Source organism: Caretta caretta, chromosome 2 (assembly GCF_965140235.1).
Source record: "Caretta caretta isolate rCarCar2 chromosome 2, rCarCar1.hap1, whole genome shotgun sequence".
NCBI classification, from domain to species: domain Eukaryota; kingdom Metazoa; phylum Chordata; order Testudines; family Cheloniidae; genus Caretta; species Caretta caretta.
Window position 1 is genome coordinate 59,392,424 of NC_134207.1, and position 25,524 is coordinate 59,417,947.

At 39.9% G+C, this 25,524-nt stretch overlaps 1 protein-coding gene across 7 annotated transcripts in view; it reads left to right on the forward strand.

The window, feature by feature from the left end:
* NCOA2 (nuclear receptor coactivator 2) overlaps window positions 1-25,524 on the forward strand; it is a 256,975-nt gene that overhangs the window by 59,165 nt on the left and 172,286 nt on the right. For 4 of the 7 annotated variants that reach the window (XM_048840914.2, XM_048840912.2, XM_075125138.1 and 1 more), the window contains one exon: window positions 3,273-3,366. The exons of the other annotated variants lie outside the window; for them this stretch is intronic. The gene's annotated coding sequence lies outside the window, so the exon portion shown is untranslated. The remainder of the gene's footprint in view (window positions 1-3,272; window positions 3,367-25,524) is intronic. 7 annotated transcript variants of the gene reach the window in all.

The following is a 25,524-nucleotide window of genomic DNA, read 5'->3' on the forward strand; positions in this document are numbered from 1 at the left end:
TGACTGGCCTGTAGTTCCCAGGATCCTCCTTCTTCCCTTTTTTAAAGATGGGCACTACATTAGCCTTTTTCCAGTCGTCTGGGACTTCCCATGTGCTGAGTCTGGGAGGTGTAGTGGTTTTGGGGAGCCCAGCCTGTGTCTGTCTCTACCACCCTGCCACATGCACACCTGGGAGTCCTGAAAGTGGGGGCAGAGAGAGGATCTGTGGAATAGAGTCCTTTCTCCCAGTCCCTGCTACAGCTCAGTTACTCTGGCAGCTCCCTGATGTTTCTCTGGAGCAGCTTGTGGGGGTGCAAGCCATGCCTCCAAATGTTCAGTGGTGGTTTTGGCATGTTGCCAGTATTTTCCTGAGGAATGCAAGTGAGAGAAGGGAAATGGCCATTTTTAATAGTTTATATCTCAGCCAAAATCTGAATGGAATTTCATGGGACTAAGAAAAAGCACTTCTGTAGCCCACGGGGGATTCCCTGTGCGGAATACCAAAGGCATACCAAATGCCAAAGGTCTACTGCAAATAATGGAGGCATGAAAGCTTCTCAAAGATGAAGTTGCAAGAATACTTTATAATGGAAAGTGTTAGGCAACCTAAATACAGGGGTTGCTACCAGCTTCTGCTATGATATACTTGAACTGCTAATATGAAAAATTCCATTGAACTCAATAGGACTTTTTGTTCTGTTCAATGTTGTTGCTAAAGTCGCATGGTATCCTTTCAGTTGTAGGAAGGCTACTGTGAACTGGTAACTTTTCTATTTGCCCAGTATTTACATCTTAATGGTGTCATTGACATTGGGCCAACCTCACAACTGTCATAACAACTGCTCTGAAGTTAAGAATTACACTCACTCAAACCAGAGCTGGGAATTTTGCTCCATTGTATTCAGGGATTAGACTTCAGGAGATTACATACCACAGGGCCTGTAATTCCTAGGCACACTATATTTGCGTCTAATCTGTGTCTAATTGGGTTGTACCTGTATTATGTACCCAGTCGTAACTGGTCTGGTGCAAAAAAACATTATGGAATATAATGGAAGATGATACTGTTTTTCAAATGCATAAAAACACTGCTACCTGTCTACATTTTATTCCTGCAATTTTTGTTGTTGTTGATTAACAGTGAGCTCACTACTGGAAGGTGCCTTTAACTTCCCTTGTAGGTGAATATTTAGTCTATAAACTGTTCAGGGCAAGAATTGTCGCTTTGTCTTTGTACAGCACAGCACCCAGCACAGTGGGGTCCTAATTCTGAGTGGAGCCTTTGAGAGCCATGTAATCTAAATATTTACTGCCGATAATGAAAGATCACTCTGCACCTTGCAGGATCATGCCCATTATAACAAAAATAGACCTCTTGGCTAAAACTGAAGAATGCAAATAAAATCTGGTTGATAATTCTACTATGAAAATTATTTTTGTTTTCAGTGTGTCTTGACTAAATCACAGTATATATCTGGGACTCTCAGCTTCAGCTAGCGGAATGCCTTTATTGACTAATTGTACCTCAGTTGTGGGAGCCTCTTTTTATAGACTTTAGAATGAGTGACTTAATGCAATGCAGTCTGCTTGGGAGACGAGTGCAGATGAAGATTGCAGACCTCTGTGTCATTTCCCCCAAAATGTTAAATTGTTCTGTGTTTCTCAGAATAATAGCGCAGATAGTATGTCCTTGAAATAGGTTTTTTTTATGTTTTGTTTTTTCTTTCAGTTTGTGTGCAGACAGGTTAGATACTGCATAGGAAAAAATGTCTTTAGTCTGAAGTACTTAGGTGAAAGATTTTCTGAAAGCAATGTATGGCTGAAGGTGATTGTTACTTATTATGGGATCATTTGTTTGGGTTCCAGTATCCCCTTCCACTGTGCAGTGAGGAGCAAAAATGCAGAAATGAGGTGGATGGAGCTACGTGGAGGGAGAACGTAGCTGTGCTGGAGCCTGTAGCATCTTCTACTGTGCAGCTACGTCTGCTCCCTTTGCTAGACTATTACCAGATCCCAATGTCAAAAAGAGAGCCACTTTATGCAGTATATTTCCTCCATCCAGTAGGGGCGACATAATGTACAATGGGGAGGATAAATTATTCCTGATTGGATCAGCATCATCTATCTTATGTGCTCTATGATCTCCAGAGGGTTGCAGCATTTCAGCCAGCCCAGTTACCTTATCAGAGGTGAGCTTTGCTTGGAAGGAGTGTGGAGGGGAGCTTTGCTCCAAGATGCTGCTGACTCTGGATCTGTGATCGGGGTTTGAGTCAGGGTTTTTCCTGAATCCTCCAATTTACAGCTTGCAGCCACTGCAAGAATGATGCAGCTCCTCAACAGCTATGTGATTTTTTTCATTCTTGTTTTCCTTCTGTGCGTTTTTACATGGGAGAGGAGAACATGAGCTTCACTCACATATATTAATGCAGTGCCCTTCATGCAAATTGTTCTGGCTGTGTGCCCTGTGAAAAAGGGAACATAGGAACAAGTGTAAAGTAAAAAAAAAAATTCAGGGTTTGGTTTAAGCAGTATTACTAATTTAGCAGATCTATCTTGAAATGACAAAGGATTTTGCAAATGAGATGCATAACCAAAGAATTTGCATACAGAGATCTGTCTCATATCTGTAGTGTCGATGGAAGATTGACTGTGGCTATGAGGAATGTAAGGAGCTAAAGCCATGATATTACCAAGAGTTATAAGGCTCTGAAGTGTCCAGGTATGGAAAAGAATTTTAGTGCATTATTTGTTTCTTGGAAATCAACAGTTATGCAGAGCGCATAGGGGAAAAAAAAAGATAACCTAGAAAAGTCATAACCTTAACCCAAAAACATCGGTTGATATTGCCATAGCAGCACAATATTAGCAAAATAATTTTCAAGTCTGTATGCTTAATAAAGAACCAGTGCTAGAGGAACATGGCAAGGAAAGCTTGTTCTTAGATACTATCCTAGCTGCAAAATCCTGTAAAACTGTGCATTACGTGATATGTGAACCAAATGAAAGCAGAAGTAAGCAGAGAATTACAATAATCTGGCTAAACTGAACAGGGTTCATTTTATTTTGAGTGAAGTTCAGTGCAAGTTGCATATATGTAAGGCTTTGTGCTCTTAATAGATCTGCTGTCTCATCTGAAACTTATGGATAATAGCTTAGAAGCTGACTAACTTGCCATACCAGTCTTACAGTGTTTTTTGTTTTGCTCAAAGTAGATGAAAGGTTAATTTAAGTATGGTTACAGTAGTACTGCATTCCTGATGATGTTGGTAGCTTAATGACAATCTTTGTTGTAGAAATCAGGAAATGTGGGTTGAGCCTCTGGGATCTGTATGGCTGATGCGTGAAAATGTTACGTCCTGAATGACAAGATACTGCTGGAACAGCTTGGTATGTAACACAGCTGATTATATGTCTATGCTTTTGATTTTCTTTTTCCTTCTTTCTTTTGTTAAAACTAGATAGACATTTAAAGTTTTCTGCACTTAAAAGTTTCTTTCTGTAGTAACATTTCTCCACACTTTGGTTAGGGTGTTCCACGACGCACTCATGTACCAACACTGACGGATTGCAGATTTATTCCAAATGTATTCGACACACCGACTCTCGATGGTTAAACAGGCTGACATTTAACTGGAATGAATTTGATCATACTGATTAAAAACTTCTCTTGTGGTGTATACATTTATATATTAGTTTGAAATTCTCAGTTTGTATAAAAAGAAATGGTTCATAAATGTTAACATAGAATATTTGTCATAAAGTGAACTTAATGTATGCAAAGCCTCAAATATTGTTTATTGTGGAAGCAAGAGGAGGCTATGAAACTTTTTTTCTTGCTTCATTTTTCTAAATTTTTTCAGTGAAATACTGAGGTGTAGGTAGGGTGGAGTTGGCACTGGGAGCTGGAGGATTTATATATTGAGGTTTATTTAATTGAAATACTGAGAGCCCTTGCATTTATTAGAAATGTAACTTTGATTACATTTTAATTTTGTTCAGTGAAAGGCAAGATTATCTACTGAAGTTGTGCTGGTGTCTATTCTCTATTTATCAAATTATTTCGTAAATCTAAAGTTCATTGACAGTCCTGCAGGGCACTTGCTGGTGTCATTGGATTTTCAGATTTTCATTCTCTCCTTTATTTTCAAATTCTTTATACTGGCCCTGCCTCTAACCAGTTTGCATTCTTTCTGTTCTGTTGGACTGTAGTTAAACGCTGGGTGTAAAACTGGCCTCTGCTCTGAGATCTTTGCAGTATTTAGGCACAGTGGAGATGAGATAGGAACAGAAAGTTAACTTTAACTTGGAATTCCCTTTTTTTTTTTCAGCTTCTCTATATGAATTAAGTTATTTTAACTTGGTTATTTTCTGCATTTCAAATCATGCTTACTCACTTCTGCTGAAATGTAAAATATGTTAAGCATTCTGGACCACTTGAGAAACATGTTTCACTGAGTTTTCATTTGTAAAGCATTACAGATCAGTCCCTTACCCACCTCCACAAAGGATCATTTAGTATTCAATTCTTCTATGCTAGGGAGAAAATAAAGGTTTTTAATAAGATTACTAGGACTATTTGCTTGGTAGGAGCTGTACCTTAACCCAATTCTCCAAAATCTACTTCTTTGTGCATGTTGTGCAATAGAAGCTGATTTGTATGTGTATGTGCTAAATTGTGTCCTGTGGTAAGAGGAGTCTATATAGAGATGTCAAAAATGCTAGATGGTGTCTAAGGCTTTTGAGTGTCTGAATATCCCTGCCATTGAAGTGTACATGGAATCTACTCATTGGGTCACTTGGTATACCTTTGTTCTTGCCCCCACAGGAAAACTCCCCTGCTTAGGTGGATAAACTGCTCCTTAGTGAAGCCTTATATTTTTGGTTTTCATGAAGGTTTACGTTCAGGACGTTTAAAGTGAGAGAGAATCTGCTGAGAGAGTAGTGGCAGCTCATTGTACTGTTTATCCTCCATGTCCTTCCTGCAGATAAAGTGACTGACACGGAATGGAAACATTCTCTTGCAAAGCATTGATAACAGACCAGAGCTGCGTTTTTGTTGTCTGCTTTTAGAATACATGACAAAAATTACTTCGGTCTGAAGGTTTACAGAGCGTTATTGTTGTGTGACTTGAGGAAGATGGTCTTCTCCAAATGTATATGAAAGAATCCAGTAAGTAAGGAGTGAGTTGTTAATTCACAAAGAATGTGGAGCCTCTTAACTCTCAGAACTCTTTTCTCTGAGTAACTTGGGATGATTCTGTAGATGTGAGATGTCTTGGACTCTTAGCGCTGTCATCTATGTTGCCATTACACAAAGGAACACTTCTTGATTTGGGTCCACAAAGCCTCATTTCAGTCCCTCTTGAAGACCCACTTCTTCCACAGCATATGTAAGAAACTAGCTTACTAAGTCCTCTACTCACCTACTTTATTTACCTTATAAATGAAGTACTCATTTATGTAGAGGGAGGATTTTAGAAGTTGGAAGGGAGAGCTAAGGGCACTGGAATTGAAGCTGGAAAGTGGCCGTCCACTCTGGGTAGTGAAATTATATTAGAACTTCTCTTGCAAATTGTGCTTAAATATAATTTTTTTTAGGAAGTTATCATCCTGTCTCTGGTTAGTGTCTGCTGTACCCAAGCAAATTTGAAGGAAGATGATTACATATAGTCCTACATGGGCCAATAATTTTCACTTGTTTCTCTCCTTTTTTTTTTTTTTCTTCAGATATGTAGTCTGCTGACCTAATTCATCTAAAGTTTATAGAGTATTATGTTACAATGAAATTTTTAGAGGGTTTGGACTCATGTATATGTTATTGGTAGACAAAGCAAGTAACTTCAAAAATGTGTCTTTATTGACTGTTTTCAATGGGCTTTTACTGTGTTTAGTTCTAGGTTGAAATACATGGAGATGTTCATAGAATCATAGAATATAAGGGTTGGAAGGGACCCCAGAAGGTCATCTAGTCCAACCCCCTGCTCAAAGCAGGACCAATTCCCAGTTAAATCATCCCAGCCAGGGCTTTGTCAAGCCTGACCTTAAAAACCTCTAAGGAAGGAGATTCTACCACCTCCCTAGGTAACGCATTCCAGTGTTTCACCACCCTCATAGTGAAAAAGTTTTTCCTAATATCCAATCTAAACCTCCCCCACTGCAGCTTGAGACCATTACTCCTCGTTCTGTCATCTGATACCATTGAGAACAGTCTAGAGCTATCCTCTTTGGAACCCCCTTTCAGGTAGTTGAAAACAGCTATCAAATCCCCCCTCATTCTTCTCTTCTGCAGGCTAAACAATCCCAGCTCCCTCAGCCTCTCCGTATAACTCATGTGTTCCAGACCCCTAATCATTTTTGTTGCCCTTCGCTGGACTCTCTCCAATTTATCCACATCCTTCTTGAAGTGTGGGGCCCAAAACTGGACACAGTACTCCAGATGAGGCCTCACCAATGTTGAATAGAGGGGAACGATCACGTCCCTCGATCTGCTCGCTATGCCCCTACTTATACATCCCAAAATGCCATTGGCCTTCTTGGCAACAAGGGCACACTGCTGACTCATATCCAGCTTCTCGTCCACTGTCACCCCTAGGTCCTTTTCCGCAGAACTGCTGCCTAGCCATTCGGTCCCTAGTCTGTAGCTGTGCATTGGGTTCTTCCGTCCTAAGTGCAGGACTCTGCACTTGTCCTTGTTGAACCTCATCAGATTTCTTTTGGCCCAATCCTCCAATTTGTCTAGGTCCTTATGTTCCTTTTTTTCGGTTGGTTTAACCAGCTATGGATGGGGAAAAATCAGAGTAATGTCAATTGTGATAATGAATGCTTCTCTGACATTGGGATCTCATGGTTTTTTTTTAATAGATTTTTACCATGGTTTTTTGGTTTATAATATTCATTTTTAGCAAAATGAAAAACTTAATTAGGATTTTTATGTTAAAAATATTGGGATCAGTACTTTAGATTGGTTCTAACGTGGTAGAGAGATGGGGAGAAAGTGTATTTGGAGTCCAGATACCAACATGTGAGCGCCTACATTGTAGTTTTACTTGGTAGAAGTAGCTCTCTCAGGCTTGGTACTCCTTATTGTTCCTTGTTAGTGTGATTAAAAATAGCAGGGGTCTGTGCTATGGTTAACTTTTTGCGGCCTGTAATGGTAGTTGTAGCACTTGCTTAACATCTTTAGAAAAGTGTAAATCTAAGGCCTATATTTTTTTTAATAGGATGGTTTTAGAAAAGCCTCAAGGTCCTAAAGCTTTTTGAGTTTCAGCGTCAGCAGGATTGAACAAATCCAGCAATGTGATAGCTTCAGATAAATCAGTATAATGCTGCTGACCATCTCCAGAAAACTCCAGAGACTGTACACTGGGTGGTGTAGAAAAGAATCTGGTAAAGTATTTTTCTGCCTTCAAGTTTAACCAGTTGCTTCTTCCAATCTGCTCTAAAATAGTCCATACGCTGTATAGTCAAACGTATCCCATTTTGGGGTATAGCTTCAATGACAGAAACACTAACAAAAAGATAACTGACAACATTCAGTTCAGCTAACACCTTCTCCCTAGGCTTGGCTGTTCCTAGGCGGTCTGTGATTCCATCTACTCAGCTCACATCCTAGATCCTCTTACACCCACTATCCAGGTGGGGTAATGAACCAAAGCATTGGTTCGGGTTTGTCTTGAATAACAAAGGTGGCCGAGTTCAGATGCTGGATACCCTGATCTAATCTTGGACCTTTTTCCTGGAATAGATGCAGAGTAACGTTTTTACCTTGATTTTTTTTCTGGTTGCATTTAGGTTTGAACTCAACCAGCTAAATTGAATTACAAGGTGTTTCCTTGCAGCCACACTAAGAAAGAAGTCCAAGTTTAGGTCAGGCTTAGCGAGCATGAGTTAACTAAGCCTGACGTAGGCTGAACCAATTTTCTTAGAGTATGTCTACACTTAAAATGGCTCAGACACTACCTACGCTAATGGGAGAGTCTCCCGTCAGCATAGGTAATCCACCTCCCTGAGAGGCAGTAGTTAGGTCGATGGAAGAATTCTTCTGACAACCTAGTGCTGTCTATACAGGGACTTAGGTCAGCTTAACTACGCCACTCAGGAGTGTCCATTTTTCACACCCCTGACGGCTATAGTTAAACCAACCTAATTTTCTAATGCAGACCAGGCCTTAGTAAAGACAAACCCTTAGTCTGCATAACCCACTTAACAAAATTCCAGCAGGATCAGCGCCTGTGAACATGTCGGACATTTGCCAGCCTGCTACACTAAAATCTGTTGACTAAATCTACTTAGTGTTAGCCCTTGTCTAGTTTAGGAACTAAAGGTGTGAAGTTTATATTGATTTACCTAGCTGAATCTAATTATCACCTTCTGAAAACTCTAGTTAATACAAAGCAATTGTATTTTAGAGCATGCTCAGGTGATTGAGTTAAAGCTTTGGAGTATATATACACTAGAAACGCTCCTTTGCCGCTGTAGCACTGTAGTGTAGACACTTACTACAGCGACACTTTACTTCCATTGTTGTAGTAAATCCACCTCTCAGAGAGTCGGGAACTAGGTTGACAGAAGATTTCTTCCATCTACCTTGTGGTGTCTACACTGGGGGTTAGGTTGGTTTAAAAATACTGCACGGGGTGTGAAATTTTTCGCAGCCCTGAGTGATGTAGTTAAGCTGACCTAACTCTGCAGCGTAAACCAGCCCTTGGAGGAAGCATGGACTTTAATTTGACAAGTTTAGCATTGTTCTAAAGCAGGGGTTCTCAACCTTTTTCTTACTGAAGGCCCCCTCCAACATGCTATAAAAACTCCACGGCCCCCATGTTCCACAACACCTATTTTTCTGCATATAAAATCTAGGGCCAGCATTAAGGGGTAGCAAGCAGGGCAATTGCCAGGAGCCCCATGTCACCGGGGCACCACAAAGCTAAGTTGCTCAGGCTTTGGCTTCAGCCCTGGGTGGTGGGGCTTGGGACCCTGGGCTGCAGTCTTGTGCGGTGGGGCTTTGGCTTTCTATCCTAGGCCCTAGCGTGTCTAATGCCAACCATGCTTGGTGGACCCCGGGGCCCCAGACCCCTGGTTGAGAACCACTCTTCTAAAGTACAAATGCTTTTTCTTCACTCGCGTTTTAAGATGTCAATTAGATCAATCTCACATCACATCTGTAAAGCCAGGTTCACACTACAAACTTACATCAGTATAACTGTGTCGCTCACAGGTATAAAAAACCCACACCCCTGAGCAATGCAGTTATACTGACCTATCTCCCAGTGTGGACAGTGCTGTGTCAACAGGAGGAGCTTCTCCTATCCACATAGAATCCATCTCTTGTGGAGGTAGATTAGCTACTCCAAAGGGAGAAGCTCTTCCTTCGGCATAGTAGTATCTTCACTAAGGTGCAGCTGTGCCACTGCAGGACTGTATGTGAAGCGCTAAATCTTAGGCTAGACAAAGTCTTACTGGTGTGTCACCAGAATTTTTGACTTTCTCTTTTAAAACATGATTTTTCAATTCCTGATCACCTTTTGAGAGTTGGGGTTAATATAGATCTGGTGAAAAGGTGTTACAGTTACTCTATGCCTTAAGACTGTACTTTTCTAAAAAGATATTTGAATTAGCTTCTCTTGAAATTCTGAGGTCCCATTTTTTACAATTATAGTGGCATTTGGTAGATAGGTTTCCCTTAAGCAGTCTCTATCAGACTACGGTGCTCTTGGGAGAAAGTCTACAATTTGTTCTTATGTGTGTTTTTCCCTTGAGGTTTTTTGAGACATCAAAGGTACTTAACACAGTGAGTCAAAGGGGAAGACCAAAGGTAAGTTTGAAACTGCCAGGAGTTAAAATATAAGATCATGCTAGCAGATATTTTGGCAGGGTTGCTGTAGTTCTGTTCCTGATGTCAATTTAGAGAGAAATCTTGAAATTAAAACCATTTTCCAGGACTCTTCAAATTTCTTTTTTTCATTGCTATACAGAAGTGTGTAATTTCTTTTTGATGCTGTCTGATTCTAAACATTGCCTGTTCATCTGAAATATTTTCATCTGAAGCACATAAATACAGTAGTGCTAAACTGACACTGGATGCTTTCAGTTAATATCCTGTTAAACATTTTGATAAATTATTTTTAAAAAAATCTTGTTTGTGATAGTATCTTAGGAACTTGAACATAAAATACCATTTGCCAATGATTTTGTCCTTTTCTATTTTACAAACATTGGGTTATTTTTTCTCTTATGTATTTAATGAACTAAAGAAACCGGTATGGTTCCTTGTTTACATTTCTGCATTCTAACATTATTGGCACTATACACCTTGTCCTATGAGTAGTGTATATTAATGGCTTGGTGCAGTCCAAAGTTGTTGAAAGGCACATAACTGGTGTGACTGCACCAATTGGTATTATTGGTGTATCATTGCTTTATACATTTCTTAATAAAGAGGTAAAATTGAAAAAGAATGGAAGAAATTTTGGGCTCCAGAGATGCTCCTAACCTAATTATGTGCTTTGAAAAGGAAATTTTGGCTTGTGTACATTAAGAGTAGCCAGGCTATATATTAACTGGGGTGAGACAAATGCTTTCTCTGGCTTTAGAACATCTTGGCTACTGCTCCATAGCCACTATTTCAGGCTACAGTAACTTGCACTACAATCGATCATTCTCTGTGTGGTGTAGAATGGATGCTGAATTTACATATTCCCTATCACCAGCTGTGATAATGCTGAACAATTTCCTATGGAGTTGGGCACATTACCACTTGGATCTCTCCTTGGGGCATTGCAACTCCACCCTGCCCCTATTGCAGCCAGAGGCTAAAAGCCACAAATGAGCCCTCAGTAAGAAAACAGTAGTAAATGCATTCATGGTCTTGAACAGGTGCTGGATTTCCAAATTCCTCATATTTTGAGGGATTGTCCTAAATTTCAGATCAATGTCCTTTGTCCACAACTGATGTTCTCAGGAGACCAAAATGTCCCTTATTTGTTATTCTGTGCATCTCCCCTTAAAATGGTAACAAAATAGATGGATTACATTTTATCTTTGCATATGATTAAAATACACTTTATAGAATGTCAGCAGCACAGTCCTCTTGGTTGATTGATAAAATTGACCTAGTTCTGATCCCCTGCACCTATATTACAGACTGCACTACTAGCTGGGGCCAGGGGTGCCAAAATACAAGTTTGCCTGGGGTGCTATTTTCCCTCAGGCCGGCCCTGCAAATTGGAAGCCTGTATATAAAGCTGCTGGAGCTTGTTCTGCAGCAGGGAAGTAAAGTGGTCCCCATCACAATCTCTGCCCCTCTCTTCTCCTCATTTGAAGGAGTGTGTGTGTGTGTGTGTGTGTGTGTGTGTGTGTGTGTGTGGAGGGGGGTGTGTTTCATCCCATCCCGATCCCACATCTTCCCCTTCTCTTTCCAGTAGAATGGAGGTGGGGGTCAGTGAATTGCGTTTTCCTCAGCACGGGGTGCTGATTGTCTATGTTTTTAGGCTCCTGCCTTGAACTGAGCCAGGGAGCATCAAGAACATGGACTTCTTGGCAAATGCTTGTGGACTCTGTGGGTCACAGCCGCCAATATGCAAACCCCTGGTCTAGGGTACTAATATGTTGCAAATAAAATTATAAACACTACTTAGGCCTTGTCTGTAATAGAAGAGTGACTGGTTAGTCTCTAAGGTGCCACAAGTACTCCTTTTCTTTTTGCGAATACAGACTAACACGGCTGTTCCTCTGAAACCTGTCAATTTTTAATTAAGTGCAAACGCCTAATGTAGTTGCACCTAAACTGGTTTAACTCTTGTTTATATTAGTTTAGTTTTAAGTTATTGATTTATCTTAAATACCACTCACTTATGAGAGAAGTCTACAATAATTTAAAAAAGTAATGCTAGTTAGAGATTTTATCTCAAGTTCATTTTGATTCTTGGTCTTAGCGATCACATCTTAAGTACTGGCAGCAGAGGAAGAAAGTTGAAGTGTAGCTTAATGGGGAAGAGCTGTATTAGAAATTCTGTATCTTTTGAGAAGCTTTACCTATGCTGCAAAATTTGGAAACAAACTGAGGGCATATGAACTGTAATGAATTCTTCAACAAGGATGAGAGTCTAAACTTCTTTCAAACTGGTAGATCACATCCTCTCGTAATGGACTGACTGCATGTAGCAAGTGTAGAATGTTGCTCGCTAATGCCTGCAGCCCACAGATACAGTATTACAGAGGTTCTGCTGCTACTACTAAATTGCTCCCTAACTGCGCACTAAAGGACTGTGGTGTTGGTTTTGGTTTTAGTTTGGCTTGGATTTGGGCTGTAGGACCCATCTTGGCTTTTTTGTGTGATTTTTATCCGTGACTGTCTCTCTTACCTTAAAGCACAAAGATTCTTTTTACTTTCCATACCAATGAGCAAAATCCCTAGGGGAGGGGAGAGTATTTTTGATCATGAAGAATCTGGGAACTGATAATGTAATCACTTTAGAAGAAGAAATTGAATACTGATTGGTGTAGTTCATGCATGATTTTCTTCTTCATCATCTGGTGGAGCAGTATTCAGAAAGTTCAGGGTCCAGCCAAAATCACATTATCAAGAGCAGATTATGTGATCTGGCATTTGTTCACAACCCATAATAATGGTGTGTGTTTTCATGTGCAAAAAGGCAGATTGGAAGCTTCAGCATATGAAACCCAGTGTCCCGTCCCGTCCCATCCGCCCCTGCGATAAGCATCTGGTTCTTCTTATCAGAGTTGAATGAGTTTATTTTTAGTTCTCTGACACCTTCTGATGAGGCTGTGTTTTTTATTAAGGTTGCCTGTGTAATCTCTTCAGGACATTTGTATTCAAACTCATGCAAGTAGTCCATACGTGAATAGGTTAGCAACCATTACTGGGGTTGCCTTTTAAATATAATTCTCTATCTATTTAATTTTTAATTGAAATGATTTACATCAAATGTATATTTTTCCTAAACTGAATGTGATATTTTTTCCATTTGCTGTACTTGGGTAGTACGTGTTGCCTTTTTTCCTCCTTATTCCAATCAGTTTTTTTCATGTTGAAATTTACTTCTGGAATTTGATATTTATCATGTTTATTGTGGCAGTGTCCAGGGGCCAATTGAGAATGGGGCCGCACTGTACAAACATACAGTAAGAGACAATCCTTGCCCTGAAGAGAGAATGCACAGGCAACCTTAAATCTGGCATTTCCTAATTTTTGAGTGCTTGATTTTGCAACTTTATTAATGTTCTGTTAACATAGTCTTTGTGTGTAATATGCAAGCTGAACAATGTGATGGCAGCTAATATTGAGTGAATAATGCGATTGTAGCTAATGTTATATTGGATCTGCATTTTTTTGTGTGCTTTGCTTATTTAAATCCTTTCATTTTTTCAGTGGTGGTGTTAGTGGAGGAGTTCCTCCTCTGCACAGTTCTGGGTACATGCTAGTGGGGCTAGGAGTGGCCATGGCTGAGTTCCATTTTGCCCCTCTCCCCATTCCAACTGTTTTCTGGAGCTGCTCTGACAGTTAGTCTCTGGCAGTGTCCTCTTTTTGGGAACCTGAAATATGGTAACCCTAGGTTTAACTCTTCAGGGGCACATAATACTGAAAGCCAACAGATGCACAGAAAATTTTTCACAAGATTCTAAAACATCATTGCTCTTTACTTAGCAAAGAAATACACAATCTATACAAAATAATAAACACACGTATACATATTCCCTGCTTCAGATCTCTCACCTTTCTGGAGAGTTCTTTGGGCTTGGCCACAGTCATCTGGGATGTCTAGGATCCTTCTCTGGCAACTCATGGTTTCTCTTCAGAATCATGGAACCTTTTGGAGCTAGCCTTTTCCACCCTGGGCTAGTCCCAGAGTTAAACTGCCCCCCTACTATGAAAACACACCCATATCATCCTCTCTCCTGACCAAAAAGAAAAGGAGTACTTGTGGCACCTTAGAGACTAACCAATTTATTTGAGCATGAGCTTTCGTGAGCTACAGCTCACTTCATCTTGTGTCTTGTTCTGTGAGTCCTTCTCCCACCACCTGGTTTCTTTGTTCTTCTATTTGTGATTTTCCACTTTACCAGCCCCCTGCAAAAAAAAAACTTGGTAGTAATGGTTTCCCACTCAGGCAACTTCCTTAGCATATCCATTGTTTGGTTAGAGTAGTCATTAAAGTTAACAACCTCCATTATCCCTGGTCTTGCTGCAGCCCCTCTCAGCAATTGGTGGATTGTACGTCCATATAGAAGCATTCCATGATACAGAAGTTTCATAACAGTTTCATGACCTCAACCAAAATCCATAGCTTGTGCATAGACAGATTGCCCAAATTATCACAGAGAGTTACTCACTATCATTACCTATGCTAAATTCACTATTCATTTGTAGCTACATGGAAATACTGGATAAACAAACAAGTATAAAGACAAACTAATATATAATTTAGGCTCAAAATTTGCCTTGTGTTAATGTTACTAACATGGAAGATTGTTCTCTGGATCTGGGTGAGCTAATTCAGTTTTCCGTGTGTGTGTGTGTGTGTGTATGTCTAAAAAATATAGATACAGTGGGCACACTTAAACTTCCATGTTTTGAAAAATTCTACTGAGCTTCTATATACTTAAAATGGGAAATATCATGAAAACTAGTAATATCTCTCAAACTGGAACAGACTTTTTAAGTATGAACGCTTTATCATTTACGCTAACTCCACTTTATGTATCGTGTGATATGCTATATGAAGGTTTTATTATCCTGAGTTGGAAATAGCCATATTACTCATGCATTGTGAAAGCCACAAGTGAATTATAAAGTCATCTTAAATGAATGCTAATACAATGTATTCTGTATATGCCTCTTATGTAAAAGAAGAAAACCAACTATTTGATAAATATTTTAAAATGTCTTGGGATTGTTTTTTTTTTCTTCTTCTTAGCCTCTGCCTATAACGCCAGGAGTTCTGCTGTTTAAACCGTTAAACAATTTTTTAAAAAAAATTAAACCTCCAAAAATTACCTAGTATAACTCTTCTGTACATGCCATGACTTTAAATCCAATATCTCAGAACTTTCCACAGCTTAGAGGAATTACTGATGATTCCCAGCATTTGAAAAGGTTACAACTCTTTCCAATGGTATAAGGTATTAGGGTATGAGTTACTAGACGGTTAACCTGTCCATAGTCCAAAACAAAATACTGCCTGTCCTGGGCCTCAGACAGGCATAATTTTGGAAGGACATTTGAGAGAAAAGAAAGAAACTGTTTTCTGGTGTGTGTGTGTGTGTGTGTGCATATGTGTGTGTACACAGTTCTTAAAAATGACAGAAGCTGCTCAGAGGTTGCAGTAGTAGAGTGTCCTGGGGAAGATGGATAAATGGGCACAGCGGATGTGACCAAATAAAAGGTAATACATAAAGTATGATAAATTCAATTTATCACATTGATATAGCCATTACATGCGGGGATCTTATAACTACATATAATGACAATATTTAAATTCTACCACTCTATTGTCAGGCTGCTATATTTTTAAAAAGAACCACAATTTTTGTTTAACAAATAAAATTTTGTCAGAAGAATATCAGTAAACAGTTAACTAACAAGCACGATTTCCAGAACTGTGCAAATTTCTGCAGATACCGTTGTTGGGAGTCAAATATAATCATGCAGACAATGGATTGTGCTTCAATTGATATATGTAGCCCTGCCCTTTTCCCTTCTACCCCACGTAAAAATATTCTTTTCAGGAATTACATTTTGTAACCTTTTACGAAGTGCTACAAAATATAAATAAAAGTATATTAAAAGATATTACTCAAATCTATCCGAGTCCGTATATATAAACTATGTAAGCCCCCTTTCAGTAAATTAATGCTAATATCCTATTCCAAAAGTGCATCTGTAAGCATTAAATACTTGCTCTTTTCCTTGATTTTTGCTTCCTTATGATATTGTCATCAGGCCTTATCTTAACAGCTATTAGTCTAAAGATGATTTACACAGAACTGGATTTGTTTTTCTAACTTTTAGAGTAGAAATACATAAAGGACTGAGCAGTGTTTTGTTGACATTAATGTGAACATTACTTAAATGAAAAAATACCACCTAGAAAGCATGGGCTCAAATCTCCAGTTCCCTCTTGTTGATCTTGCTGCTAATTGCACTGTGTACAGCAACATGTTTTCTGGTTGTGAATTCATTACTATTCTCCTTGCTCTTTGATCTTTTCCCATTTAGATCAGAGTGGCTTGGGCACCTGTTTGTATAATGAGTCAAAACAAAACAGCTACTTTGCAAAGTGACATGGTATTTCTATCAGTATGTAAGTCTTTTAAAAGACCAGTTTTAGAAACGCTACACTGCTGCATCTCAATTAGAATATGCCCTTTTTGATCCACAACAAGTGCTGCAAACTTTAAAATAAAATGAGGGTGAACATCAATAGTTAGTTTTAAATATTTTGAGGTTGCTTATTTTTTTTTCTTTTCCTATCCTAAGGAAGCTCACATGGTTGGGTGTTTAAACAATAGCCCTCTGACAAGAACTATTACAGTCTTGTATGGTGTCACGGAAGAAAAAAAAAATACAAGTGAGATCTGCCTAATGATGTAAAATGGAAAGAATCAGCCCCCTCTTCAAGTCCCCACCCACACTCATATCACTTCGCAATCCAGTGCCTTCTGATGAGAAAACCAGTGACTCTTCATGGCTGCCTAGTTTTCTTGTGGTGTTATAACAAGAAAGAGCTGCTTCGCCTGATTCATTTGGCGCCCTTCTATTTAATATTTGAACTTTTGAACGTGAATAACAGTCTGTTCACTCATTTTTATTCCTTGCCTGGGGAACCGATCTGCAAGAGCTGCCCCTTCTCTCCCTCAGTCTTTGGGTAGTTCGGGAAGAAGAGAGGATCCCCTGCATCTAGAACCCTGTCTCCCATCAGGATCCTGCTTAATGAATATGGTTGATATTTGTTTCAGAGTAGCAGCTGTGTTAGTCTGTGTTCGCAAAAAGAAAAGGAGTACTTGTGGCACATTAGAGACTAACATTTATTTGAGCATACACTTTCATACTCCTTTTCTTGTTGATATTCATGCCGTTCAGGACATTTTATTTTGTGCATCCCTATTCCATAACCTTGACGTTGATGTTGCTGGTCTACTTTAGGGCAGAGGCTTTAATGAAAATGGTTACTGTGTGCTGTAGGGAGTGGGTTGAGTGAAAGCTATTATACAGAATCCTGTTGGACAAAATTCACTGGTACTTGAGTAGGATTCATTCTTTTTTTTTAGTTACTGTGATAGTCTTGTATTTGCATACAGATTTCCTTTGTTTTTTCCATGAACTAGCTCTGACTAATCCTTTGGCCTGCATTTCATTACAAATGTGACTGCAGAATGATGGTCTTGGTGGCAGATAAGAGAACTTTTTCTTTTCTTCTTTGCATGTACAAAAAATGTTAGGACAATAATTTTTGCTTGATAATAGAGAATGTGTCTCATTTTGATTTAGGATGGTGATATGCTAGGAGTACAATTAATTGGCATTCTTATGAATTCATGTCAACGTGGTATAACTGTTCTCACTCCCACTTATCCTCTCACTCCGCCCCTCCCCCCACATTACTCTTCCTATTTTTAGAGGCTACACAAAGCTGTTTTGCTTCAAATGAGAGACAAAGATTAGAACAGTTTTAACATTCTACAGCAGTTTTCTAAAGAGCAGCAGATAAGCCAACTATGTACATTCTCCTCCTAAAATGGAGTTAAATAGCTTCTAATTTTTATTCAGTGGCTTTTTAAAACTCTAGCTAGTTACCTTGCAAATACCAACAAATTATGATCTAAATTTGCACTCTGGCAAAACTATTTGAGAGGATTACAGTTTCTCTTCCCCCTACACAAAAGTTGGCCTCATGTAATGTTTCCTCTGTTCTTGTGCAAATAAAACTGGATCAGAGAGTCTCTCTGTTCTGTGATTTATGGTGTACTTAGGAGAGGAGTATTAAAACGGATTATTTATGTGGTGGTGGTAAAAATCACACCTACACTCAGGAGCCCAACTGAACCCTGCAGATTTATTAACTCTTCTTTTTTTTTTTAATTTCTTTTAGGCTTAGCTATAGACAAATAGTGGAGCGGTTGGTGATGGTTTTGATTTTTACATTAATGTAAAATACACGTATGTGGAAGCAAACATTGTTTGTGAATATCATATTTTCATCTTAAGCAAATTATGGTAAACATTTGGCAGCAATTGTTTGCTTTTTTTATAGTAAAAATTACGAGTTATAGTCCTTCTTAATGCAGGAATTTTCTGATTTAGTTTACAAACTGTTTGGTTTTACATATTTGTAGAAAAAACTCCCATTATATTGTTCATCGTTAATTACAGTATGAGTTCTTATCCAGAGCATGCTGTCATTTTCTGTAATTTAAAGAAAGGAAGGATAGAACAAGCTTTCTCCCACAAGTAAAATTGTTTTTTAAAGGCTGATGGATTTTAAGTGTGGAAGATATTGAAATCAAAGCAACCGTAGACTTGAGAGATGGGAGAGACGTATTAGGTCATCAGGTCCACCATGCTGCCAGAACATGTTACTTTTTTGTACAATATATTTGGTCCCATTGCTTTGCTCAGGGAATTTTTTAAAATTAAACAGGACATCAGGGTATTCCACCTGATTAGTGTAAAAGTGTCAGTCTTGCAGTGTTCTCTGTTATTTCTTCCTACTCTCCTTCTAAATCTGGAACTGTTACACTGCATTGATTTTTAGTCTGGTATGGACTCTAGGGAAGGTCGTCTTTAAAAGACATAATGAAGTGTAATGCCTTATAAGAAAAATGGGACCATTCAAGAAAAATCTTCTTTTGTAAATAGTGCCTTTACCATTTCGAGTGCAGGAAACCAAAAACTAGTAGAGTGATGTCTGAATTTCCTTATGAATATTAGTAAAAAGCATTTGGTCTGGATTCATTTTAAAGATAATGAGAAGAATTTGTTTTTTATTTTAAGAAATAATTAGTATGGTTCATCCCGATCAATTTTAAAGTTTGAGAGTATATAAATAGAGAATGTAAAAAATAGCAAATCTCTATTTTATAGAAAAATACAAGTGACCAGATTATTCTGTTAGCTATATTTTCTATGATTTCCTGTAAAGATCAATTTGATATTTTTCCTTAGAGCAATATATTATGTATTTAATTCAATTAAAATAAATGTTTTAAAATGAAATAAAATGAGTGAATGTGTTAAAGATGATAGATTGTTAGACCAGGAGAAAAGATTTTTTGAAGGGACAGAGTGTAAAATTTTGTAATATTTTCTTTAAAAAATTCCAAAATAATGGCATTTTGACTTTATGCCCCTACTGAAGTAACATGCTTCAGAATTTTAACAGAGAACCAGATAACATTTGTTGGAATTATTTTTTAAATGGAAAATGAATATCAAATCATTCCAGAGACTGATCTCGGTCATTTTCTCATCCTTCATGAAATTTGAATCTAACCAAGCCATATAATTATTTTGCCAGTAAATTGATCCCTCCTGTGTCATAACTAACAGAGTTTTGGCTGAGCAGCAGGGCAAAGCATCTTATTTAGTTCAGCGAACTTCATCCAACTATACAACCCAGCTCTCCCCAACAGCACAGCCAGTCAACCAGCTCAGACTGCTCTTCCTGAGAGCTGCCTGAAAGGTTTCTCTTCTTCCAACCCCCCCACTGACACTGCTACCGTCCCATGGAATACTCCACCGTTTCCCTCCCCTTGACAGTCCTGCACACTCTGGATTATGACTGGGGCAGTGAAACTTGTCCTTCATAGAAATCATTGCTACACACAATGTGGCTAGCAGCACTCAGTTCGATTAAAATGTATATCCATTATGCTTATCCATCATTTATACTTGATCTCAATTTAGCATCTTCATATGTTAATAATCTGAAGAAATATGAATAGGATCTTGGATTTCTAATGTGATTTGGTGGTCATCGGTGGAGTGTGTGTGTGTTTGTGTGTGTTGAACAGTCAATTCAGTTTGTAACTCTTTTATAGAAGATTATCATTGCGGTAACACTGGTTGGAAGACACCACAGGTTTATTTTTTGTTAAGTTGATAATGGTAACAGGTTGTAAAAAACTGCAGCATGATCTATCTACACAAGGCTGAATGGATCTGATTTTTTACAAAGCAGGTTTGACACCCGGCCAGTTTTGGTCTCTGTAGACCTAATAAGTGAAAGAGATTTTTCCGCTGCCTGTCACAGGAAACAAAAACGCAGCTTACTGAATTTGCTTTTCCCTGCCAGTTTAGAATTTTTTTTTGTCATTTTCTCACCCTATAAAATGCAGTGGTAATTAGTAGAACACATTAAGACAATTTCATGTGCCTTTTTTTCATTCTTGCATATTATTTGAAAGCTTTAAAAACATCTGCATTTCTCTTTGAGTATGATTGTGATGAGATAACTTTAGAAACCTGGACTGTAATTTGGCATACAGATACTATATTATATTACATATGTGCTTTAGAGAGCAGTTTAGAAAACTTTGAACTTATAGGAATTTTTGCACCAAAAGAAGTGCCTCTCAAAATTAAGACACATTGATTTGCAAGCTCTTCTAGACCTTTCCTTTTGTTCATGTTAGTATTTTGGACAAACAGAAATTATTGTTTTCTATTTTTTTCCTCATTTAAAGTAAACTTATTGGTTGAGCTTCCAAGGGTTTACACACAACTGGATGACATTTGTTTATCTCTAATGCTGAAGGGAAAAATAATTTGTTAGTCTCTAAGGTGCCACAAGTACTCCTCAGTTTTTTTTGCTGATATAGACTAACAGGGCTACCTCTCTGAAACCAGAGAGCCCCGTGTATCTGATTAGCAGACGCTGCAGTTTAAACCAGCTCTCTGATTGTCTATAGATCAAACGACTGGTTAACAGCAACCATTAACACCTTTCACCATAACACCCTTCATCTCCACTCCTATCCTAGAGTTTAGAGAGTTGACACCTCGGTTTATTCCCAGACAAAAAGAAAAGACTAATAATACTGGGAGGGGGGAGAAGAGGGAATTGGGGTATCCTGGCATGGGGGAAGGGAAGAATGGGGGGCACAAAACTTGATAGGCGGAGAATGGGGGACCCTGGCAAGAGAAGATGGGGCCTCACAGAGACCCTGGCACAATGAGTATTGTATGCAGTGGTATTGGGGGTGGGGGGAAGTTACATGGGGGAAGCAAAGAGCCCCTGGCATGCGTGGGAGGAATGGGAAACAATGAGATGGAGAGTGGAACACTGGATGGGGGGAGGGACAGGACACACAGAGCTCTGGATATGTGGTGGAGAGGAAAATAGAGGGCACACAGAGCGATTTTCATGTTGGGGAAGGAGGGAGTGGGTGCGGGTACACAGAGACCTTAGCATAGAGGGAAATGGAGAACAATGGAGTGGAGGGAGGGGGACATGAGCCTCTGATGTGGTGATGGGGAAAATGGGAGTACATAGTGTCCCAGAATGTAGACGGAATGGGGGGGGGCATCCAAAGCCCCTGGTAGAGAGAGGAGGTGGAGGGGAGGTTGCAGAGGTTGGGGGATGGGAGGATGACACACATGGAGCTTAGGAGGGAGAATGGAGGGATATAGGGAACCTCTGATATGAGCTTAGCCTAAAGAAGCCAGGGCTGGGTGAACCTTTTGTGGGCCTGGCGCCAAACATATTTGTGGGTCCCCATGGAGGCAGTGGAGCATGGTGCGGCGAGGTCAGTCCCCAGAGCAAGGCCAGCCAGAGGCAATGAGGCATGGCATAGCAGGGGCGGCCCCACTCTGCCCAGCCCAGTGCGAGGGCACTATTTACAAACCGGCAGTTGCCAGATGCGCAGTGGCCCACCTGGCCCTGTGCTGTCAGCGTGCCCCTTCCCCTCGGGGGGGCGGGCCCATGCTCTGCCACACAAACACCCCCCCCAACCAACACTTCCCGACTCTCTATGGCCAGAGCCCCCCTGGACCTACTATGCCCAGCACCCTCCCCTCACAACCTCTCCACAAATGCAGAGCATCCTGCACAATACCACCCCTGCCCAGCACCCCCCTGCCAACAACCCCACCACAACTGCACAGCACCCCCGTAGAACCCTCACTCCCTAGTGCCCCAACACACACATCTTCCCTACCCCCTCACAGCCCAGCACCCCGCCCCAGACCCCCAAGAGACCCACTCCCTCACGCCCTGCCTCTCGGCCGCTCTCACCAGCCCTGCTGGGAGGTGACTGTCTGCCAGGCTGAGCTGGCAGTGCAGCCAGGGTTGGTCCTGGGGCAGCAAATCACTCTGGCCCCTTGGGAGTGGCGCGATCAGTCAAGCCAGGGCCTGCCCTGGCTGGGCTCCCTGAGGACCCATTTGCCTGGAGAGGCCCAGCCAAACCCCCTCTCCCCTGCACTATCGTCACCCCACACCGGCTGACACCTGAGACTGGCCAGGCTTCTGCACCAGTCCCCGGTGGCTCAGCTCCGGGGAGACAGGTGGGGTCCCACAGGTGGTGGGAAGCAGAGACTGCCCGGAGCCAGAGATGCACTAGAGGCTGGCTGAGGGCAGAGAGAAGCAGGGCGGTGGGGACGGGGATGGAGAGGAGCCCTCAGCCAGCCAGCGGGCAGGCTGAAAGGAGCAAGCGGTAGGCAGGGAGCCAGTGGGGTCTCGGGGCGCAGCGCAAGTGGAGCGGGCCAGGGCCCCTTCTGAGCATGGGCCTGGCTCCATGGCGCCACTGGCACCATTGTTAACCTGGCACTGAAAGAAGCAACAAAGTGTGCAACCCTCTAGTTTAACTCCCTTAATGTATTGAAATTGGAATTTCTTCACCCTCTTTGCTGCATTGGAGGTTTTATTTTACTTGGTGAGAGCTGTGGATTGGCATTGCAATGAGCTGTGAATATGAAGTCCACTGCGAGGAGCACTTAATGAAAATCTCATTGAGCTCTCTACTGAGGGATGTAGGTTGCTCCCTTTTCCTGGGGGAACAAAATTTTCCCCGTCCCTTCTTTTGGGATGGGTATTGGGGGTAACCGCCTAGAAACATTGTGCAGTCATAAAACTGCAGCTGTTCTAATAGTTAAAAGCATTGCATAGCAATGTTCCTTTCTCTAGTAGGGTTTTCTTGTGGTGAAACAAATATTAAACCTATATGTGTATATAGCTGACACATAACTTGGTTTTATGGTAAGCTGAGAGAAATAATAAACCCTTTTTTGAAATGGAGTTAATTAATCCTCTGAATTTCTAATAATACTTTGTGTTTTCATTGCATCTTTCATTTGAGCATCTCAAAGTACTTCACTGACATGGAGCCAGCGGAAGAGTTGGTAATAAAAAATTAGGCCAAATAAGTAAGACCCAATAGAGCAAACACTTAAGTATGTAGAGTTATTTGTGTGTATATTTTTGCAGGTTGAGGCCCATACTTGCAAGTCCCCAGTGCAGACCCTTTTTATACATTGTGTAAAGTATGAAATGGTATTGAAAAACTGAGATTTTGGTACAGCAATCTTACAAGCTGGGCACACATTATGCTAATATTGGTGGCACAGCATATCCTTAAAAGAAGCCTGAGGATGGCATGCATTTATGTGCATTTGGGAATAATAGCATGGGTTTTTTTGTTTGTTTGTTTTTTTTAAGTGACACTCCTATTCCTAATCCTAACCCTGTCTGATATGTCCTCAGTGTGGGAACTATAGTTTAATAAGGGAATTGATGATCTAATAAGTCTCTTCCATTTTAAGCTTCTAAAAATTATCTATTTGAAAAACAAAACATAAATATAATAGTCTGAAAATAATGGTGAGTTACTTAACATCCTTCCCCCCACCAAAACAAAACAGTGGCATGTCAAAGGAAAAAGTGGGCATAAAGAAAATTGCATATACAATTGCTATACTATGCCTTTCATTTAACAAAAGGAATAAATTAGAATGCATCAGAAATACAATGGTAACTGGCACTGGCTTGACTCTAAAATGCTGCTAAATGACTGTGTGGCAATGCAGATTTAAGAGGGGAGATGTGCCAAAAGAGTCAGCTTTACTGAGCCACATGCCATAAAAGTCACAGCTCTACTCACATTTAGCATAAACATTTCCCATTCTGCTTTCTGTCCAGAATATTTCTAAATCTACACAACATCCATATTGCTAGGTTTTGCATTTCTCTGATTTAATAAAAGATTTGTAAAATCACACAAAGCCAGACAACTTTCTGTTCTCTACAAAGCTGAGACTCAAGTGAATTATTCCTATTAAGGAATTTAAGCTAATGAAACTGGTTTCAGTTAATAGAATATGAGCAACATATTGCCAATGCCCCTTTTGCTTATTCTGTAACCACTTGGGGGAGTCTGTCAAAGGCTTGCAGATCTTTTGATCTATGCTTTTTGAAGAATAACTATACAATGTCCCTTGAGATGGAGTAGAGACACGACTCAAATATAGTAAACACAAAGAGGATTCTGTATTGAGGCTGCTGAACACACACACAAACTAATTCTCCCTGGCTCTCATTTACAGACTAAGGAACAGAACTGGTCCTACACAGTGTCACCACACAGGGCCTGCCTAAATGTTGGCTTGGATTAAGCTGTTATGGAATAAAACTATAAAGGCCAAGGTGCAGAGCCTTGTGTGGTGTAAACTCTTACAGCTCCATTGAAGTCAATAGAGTTTACTATGGCAGTTTACTCCATCTGAGGATTTTCCCCAAATTCCTGCAGATCCTTAGTAAAAAAGTGGAGCTGCAGTCAGTCCTGAAAATATGTAAAGTCAAATTCCATACTGAAATCCTCACCATGGTTCTTAGGACAAAATTTGGCCCTTAGTATGTATTGATAGTGAAGCTATTAATGTGTGGTTTTTTCTGTATAGTAGTAATGCACTATCGAGCTCAGACACGAAATGGTAAATTTAATACGATGTTGCATCCGTGGAGGATACGGGCACACTGTCATTCCAAGGGGAAATTGTGGGCATGGTTTTCAATATGGAAATTTATTCTTTCAGTTTCTTTTTCTTTTTTTCTTTTTTAATTATGGCTTAAATCAATAAAATCAAGTGAATACAAATATAGGACTGCCACTCCTTTTTAATTTACCTTTTTGTGCTAGCATGAAGTACTATGCTTTAAAGGGAAAGCTGAACACAGAGCAGCAACCTTAACTCAGAATTTGCTTAGTTGAATACTTGCTATTCAGGCTTAATTTTCTGTGCTCTGTATACTGTTTTGATATTATTTGAACTAATTGGAGTAAATTCTTAAACTAGATTTTTATTTCATCCTTAATAAATGCATGAAATGGTCTGTTTTTAGAACAGGATAACATATAACAATATTTCCTTAGGATAATCAAATTTCTCTTTGAATTTAGAAAGTATCCCAAGGAAATATGCAAAAGAAATATATCCTGTAGATATAGGTCAGATCTACTCTACACACTTACATCAATATAACTGCGTCACTCAGGGATGTGGAGAAATCCACACCTAACCCCCAGTGTAGACAC